At 49.0% G+C, this 6,520-nt stretch overlaps 1 pseudogene; it reads left to right on the top strand.

Annotated features, from left to right (window-relative positions):
• Window positions 1-432: 432 nt before the first annotated feature.
• Window positions 433-5,951, top strand: LOC112120738 (annotated as a pseudogene).
• The last annotated feature ends 569 nt before the right edge of the window (window positions 5,952-6,520 follow it).

The raw sequence follows: 6,520 nt of genomic DNA on the forward strand, positions 1-6,520 counted from the left end.
CTGTGTGTGAGGTAGGATTGCCAGGGTGCACAATACTATTACACACATCTATGTACCAGTGGAGATGCTTTTGTAATAGACATTGTCACACTACCAGAGAGACCCTCGTAATTGCTCAGGTGTGCCAGGAAATGGCAGCCTCGTGCTCTGAAGATCAGCTGGGGCCCAAGTTTAGCAGGAATCTTGGCAGGAGGCAGAGGACCATGTGGAGGTGCAGCCTCTAGTGACTATAGGTTCCAGCATGCAATGCTCCATCCTAAGCCAACAGCTGTTACTATAGATCAGTGCATGCTGGCACCTGCAGTTTTCAGAGGGTTCCCACTGCAGACCCCTAGGCTGCATTTGGCCGCCCTTCCCAAAGAGGCATGTGACTGCGCAGCAAGCACGGAGCTACATATCTGAGCATCTCTCCCTGTTCCTTTTCCTCCCCAGCTCTTCTCTGACCTATCTAGTGTTTCTTGGCAAACACAACCTAAGGCTTGCTGAAGACGGATCGATTGCAGTCAGTCCACAAAAAATCATTGTCCATGAGGGCTGGAACCCAAACAATGTCGCAGACGGGTACGTTTATAGCAGCTATTTGTATGAACTATGAGAGATAGGGCCCCAAATCAAACACCCCTGCTCCATGGGCAGCTCCAAATCTGGAGCCAGTTCTTACAGCATAGGCCGGAGGTCCACAAACTGTGAGTGGAGGAACATTCTGGGGGGCACAGCTGGGGCCCATGAGGGGTGGGGAGGGACTGCCACCCAGTGTCACTCCTGGCCCCAGCCCCAACTGTTGGCCCCGCACCCAGGGCCCCACTCCCAGCCCCACCCCCGTTATGGTCCCCAGCCTTGGCCCCCTTACCCCGTCCACATCCCCCCCACCCAGAGCTGTGTCCCCTGACTCCAGCCTGGGGGAGAGGGGGCGCAGACTGGAGTAAGGGGGGGTGCGAGGTAAAAAGTTTGTGAACCACTGGCAAAGGTTCATACTGATGATTCCAAAATACTGGGCGACTGGATGTGGGGAGTGGTGAACCCTTTCCCCAGTTCAAACCCTTGTCACATTATGGAAAATGGGCGTGGCTGGCTCAGCGAGCAGATACCCATCACCCCCAAAGAGACAGATGCCAGTGCAGGAGTCACCTCCCCAATAATGAAGTGATGCCTTCAGCCTCCACTATCTCAGAAACTTTCCAGGCACGTTCACCTGAGATGCTGACCACTTGTGGCTGTTAAAGAGTCCACAGCAGTTTTTGTAAGAGTACAAGTGAATTAACCCCCGTGTTCTAGCCAAATTCCAGCTATTACAACTGAATTCAATTCAATGGCTCTAAACTGCTGCGTAGCTCAGCTGTGCATTGCTTAACAGCTGCCTTGCTCGACCCAACACTGTCTCCTGCATCTTAGCAGTGGGTGAAGAGAGCTCTCACCAGACAGGTGTGTGGAAAGGTTCAACTAATGTACGTAAAGTTCTTTGAAATCCTCAGATGAAAGGTGCTACTAGAAGTGCAAAGTATGACACCTCTACCCCGATATAACGCGACCCGATATAACATGAATTGGGATATAATGCGGTAAAGCAGCACTCCGGGCGGGGGGGGGGCTGCGCACTCTGGCGAATCAAAGCAAGTTCGATATAACGCGGTTTCACCTATAACGCAGTAAGATTTTTTTGGCTCCCGAGGACAGCGTTCTATCGGGGTAGAGGTGTATTAGTAACTTGGATTGATGCCATGTTGCTGAAGGACTCCTTGGTTCTGCTGAAGTCCTAGTGCATTAGCTCCGCTAATCAGCTCAGTTTACAACTTTCTGCGCGTTGTGTCCCCACCGGCTTCCCAAGGCAGTAGTACAAGAACTAGGACATAAGAATGGCCATACTGCAGCAGACCAATGGTCTATCTAGTCCAGTATCTTGTCGTCAGACAGTGGCCAATGCCAGATGCCTCTGAGGGAATGAACAGAACAGGTCATTCATTGAGTGACAGTCAGAGGTTTCGGGACACTCAGAGCACAGGGCTGCGTCCTGGCCATCTTGGCTAATAGCCATCGATGGACCTGTCCTCCAGGAACTTATCAAGTTGTTTTTTTAACCCCATTAGTTTTGACCTTCACAACACCTGATTTTGTGTTGTGTGAAGAAGTACTTCCTTATGTTTGTTTTAAACCTGCTGCCTATCAATTACCCCTAGTTCTTGTGTTCTGAGAAGGAGTAAATAACACTTCCTTATTCACTGTTTCCACACCAGTCATGATTTCATAAACCTCTATCATATCCCCTCTTAGTCGTCTCTTTTCCAAGCTGAAAAGTCCCAGTCTTTTTAATCTCTCCTCATACAGAAGCTGTTCCAGACCCCTAATCATTTTGTTGCCCTTCCCTGTGCCTTTTCCAATGCTAATCTATCTGTTTTGAGATGGGGTGACCAGAACCGCACGCAGAATTCAAGTGTGGGTGTACGATGGATTAATAGAATGGCCTTGTGATATTATGATAACTGCCCAGGGTCGAGCCCCCTCCCTTTGGGGCCTTAACACCAAGGAGCTGAGAAACCTGCTACCTTGTGTTATCTACCAAATGTAGGGCTGAACCCCATTAAACAGAGCTAGACTGTGTCCAACTGCAGCCCAAACTTTTAGATTCCACTTGTTTATTACACCTCAGTCTAGCAGTTTCCGGGCACAATATAATGATGTTTACTGAGGCTCAGGAAGGCTTGAAAAATTACTTAAATGCTGCCTTGTCTGGAGAGAAAAGGCACAGCACACTGCCCTACTGTGAGGGAAGGGATTCGGCAAACCCCGAGTGGTAAAAAGGAAAACAAATAGCTATTATGGAATCATTGATGCTCACACACAACAGATGTTTGGATGCTTGGATGCTTTGTATGTTTGGATGCTGATTCGGCAATAAACTGAAACATAAAGACCTCACAGGCCTCAGTTACCTCACACAAGGACATTTCTGGTGCTCCAACAGGGCCAGGGGGCATTACGGCATGAGTTTGAGGTGGAATATGGGCAGCACTGACTGTAGGAAGAGGGGGTATGCCTCTTGAACGCAAAGGTCTCACTCCCTCGGCCCCGACAGACCACCTGCCCCAGCCTGAGGAGGAAGCCTCTGGCTGAAAGGCCATTTCCTGGGAGTCTCTGAGTAGAAGGATGAGTCGGTAACAGCATGGGCAGCTCTGTAGGGAGACGCCCGCCCACCACAGGGAGCTGAATGGAAACGAGTGCTTTAAATCAGGGAACCTGGACAACTCTGAAGTTCCAGGAGCCTCTCTATATATTCTCCAGAAGCTCTCACAGTCACAGGCCGTGTTTACCCCAAAGCTTGACAGAGACAGGCCAAGCCTCTCAAACTGGGCCCCGTGTGGGCAGAGGAGCTGCAGATGCTGGGGCTTGGATTTCCACATGGCTTTTGGGCCATGGGGAAGGAAAATCAAGGTGTTACACCAGGGCCTATGGGCACCGAGGCACGCGTTTGGGTGTGGTATGGGCAACACCAAGGGGTGGGATGCCTCTGTCATGGCCTGAGGCCATTCCTTCCCCTAAAGGCAGGGGTCCCTCTTTTGAATAGACAGAGCCCTCTATAAATGCTGTGTATTAATGGGTCTGTGTTTTCCTCCACTCTCCCTCTGTGCGCGCTCCCTCCCCCCCGGCTTGTGCACAGCAACGACATTGCTTTGATCAAACTCTCCCAGAGCGTTGCCCTGAGCAATCAAATCCAGCCGGCCTGCCTCCCCCCAGCAAACAGTCTCCTGGCCTCTGGCGTCGTCTGCTACGTAACAGGATGGGGAAGGCTGCAGAGTAAGTGTTAATATAGTTCAGTGGGAACACTAAGTCCGTCTGTGTTAACGTCTCCTTTGGGATTGACTGGAATAAGGTTCTTTTTTCCGGTGCCCCTTAGCCCTCAATTCAGAGAGAGATCTGACCAGGCTCTGGCTCCACTCCTGCAGCAGAGATGTTCTTGCATTTTCCATGCAGAATGTTTAGCTTTTGTTAGGACCCAAACTGAGGCCTCGAGATGCAATTGTAACCCGAGTCAGAGTGGTCTGAAGACTGGTGGGGCTGTTAGTGCTCATGGAAGAGTTGAAAAGACACTTTAAAGAAGTGACGGTTAGTGATGGCCAGCCAGCCTGGAACAGGGAAGTCCCCATGCGGAGAGCGGGTACAATGCAGGCAACAGCCTTGTGCTTCAATCCTGAGCAGGATGCATCACCTAGAGAGGGGAGGGCACAGAGCAGCGATCCTGGCCTATTCCTTCCTTGGCCTGGTTGCCGACGCTAACGCCAGTAGGGTGTTGATATGGGAACGTTAAGGTGCTAGGCCACCAGCTGATTTCCCATGCGATATTGAAAGAGAGCCATTGTTAAAATGGACGAGGATTATCCATCTAGTTCAGACACTTTTCTGAAGCAGGGCTGCATTAAGGACTGGATTCTGCAACCCCTCTGTGCTTCGATTCCCTGTTGACTCTTGTACCTGGACATGTTATTTGCTGTTTCTTGACTGCCAGGAGCTAATGCTACTCCCTTGTTTCTGTTCCCTCCCAGCAAACGGCCCTCTCCCAGATATACTGCAGCAAGGGCCCTTGGTCGTGGTGGATTACGCCACCTGTTCCCTGCCTAGCTGATGGGGCAGCATAGTGAAACCCACTATGATCTGTGCAGGCGGCGACGGGGTGATCTCCAGCTGCAATGTGAGTCTGGAGAATTTGGCAGTTATGGGCGTGGCTTTAGCGAGTTCTGCATTATGGGAAGGGACGCTGAAGATGGGGCAGGGTACTAGGATCTACCCATTCTAGATGGGCTTTGGAACCCCTTTGTAGAGGTTGATAGCAATTAACGTGTTGAAGGATAATTTAATAATCACATTTCTATACTCTCACCTACAAGAGGGACCCACCCCAAACACCTGGATCCAAATACCCCCTGCATGTTGGACCTGAACATGGCAGCTGAGAACCATCTCATAAGACAGAACCTATATTCATTTCCTTCACACTCTTGCCTTTCTCCCATGTCCCATCTCCAATTATACGAGACCCATGGCAGTGACTTCTCTTCTCATGCACCATAGAAAGATATGGCTTTTTCCAAACTGGCGTTCAATGACTGTGCCTCTCCTTCCTTGCAGGGGGACTCCGGTGGCCCACTGAACTGCAGAGGTGCTGATGGCAGGTGGGAAGTGCATGGCGTAGTCAGCTTTGGCTCCGCACTAAGCTGTAATTATTACCAGAAACCCTCCGTCTTCACTCGGGTCTCTGCTTTCAACAACTGGATCAATACGGTAAGGGTCTATTGAAGGGGTGGGCAAACTACTGCCCGAGGGCTGCATCCGTACCCAGATGTGGCCCTCGGGCTAAAAAATTTGCCCATCCTGGTCTAGTGTCTGCTGTTGAGCAAGAACAAACTGGGCTGTGAACTTCTAAATGGTCATTCAGGGTAAAACAAAACTAAACAAAACAAAACACCTGCAAAAGAGTTCAAGACCGTTGGTTTGTCTATGTGTCTTTAAATTCACACCCAAACTTATTCCATAATAACTTCACCGCATACACAATCCCTTAACACAACAAAGGAGAATGTTGTCTTGTTTCTAGGGAATTAATTCCTTCAGCGAAGGTGAGGTGTCTTCCTGTTGAATGCAACTATCCAAATGATCTTCATTGCTAACCAAAGTTTGGACGTTTTGGAATAAATCTGTCACATTTTATATTAAGGGTATATTTATAGAGTTTTCATAAATGTTAATTGATGTCCAACAACTTAATTATCTATCATCTATGACTGTGGTGATCAGTAACACATCCTGCTCATGGCTATAACGTTCTTATCAAATATTTAACAACTATTTAAAGGAACAATCTGTAGAGTTCGAATGTCCCTGTTTTACAGATTTCCTTAGTTTTGTGGTCTGATTTCCCCCCCTTTGCTTTACACTTTCTGCAGGTTATGGCAAACAACTAACCTGAAGAGCCGTGGACAACAGACTAACCCTGTGTTGGGGGAAGGGAAGCTATTTTGCTGATTGAAATAGTCGTAATCGCAAAATTCCAATCTGATGAGGTGCTGAAGGAATCTGTGTATAATAAATAACCAACATTTGTTTGCAACATACGTGTATAGCCTGTGCCTCGGGGAAAGGGAGGGTTTAGGATGGAAGAACATGACAACGGTTGCAGGAAGTTATGCAGTGGAGCATTTTCTTCCATTAGATAAAACCCAATGTGAATGGAAGTGGAATATGAAGCACAACACAAGAATGAGGACTTGGGGAGGGGGGGGAGAGGGGGAACTCAACCAGAGCCATCTCCTTCCACAGTGGTTGACATGAGAAATATGTGTTGTCACCCTAGTGTCCCCACACTCCCTTCTAACCCCACATTCCCATACTAGGCTCCAGCTGCCAACTCTCCCTTTGCCTCACATCTGAGCATGGGGGAATTATAAGAACTATAAATCCCAAGAACCTGGCAATGCTCTTGATGGGAACCCAAAATACACAACGCACAGCTCCTGGCAGTTCTCCATTCAGT

The sequence above is a fragment of the Terrapene carolina genome, unplaced genomic scaffold (genome assembly GCF_002925995.2).
Source record: "Terrapene carolina triunguis isolate 2854851 unplaced genomic scaffold, T_m_triunguis-2.0 Scaffold42587, whole genome shotgun sequence".
NCBI classification, from domain to species: domain Eukaryota; kingdom Metazoa; phylum Chordata; order Testudines; family Emydidae; genus Terrapene; species Terrapene triunguis.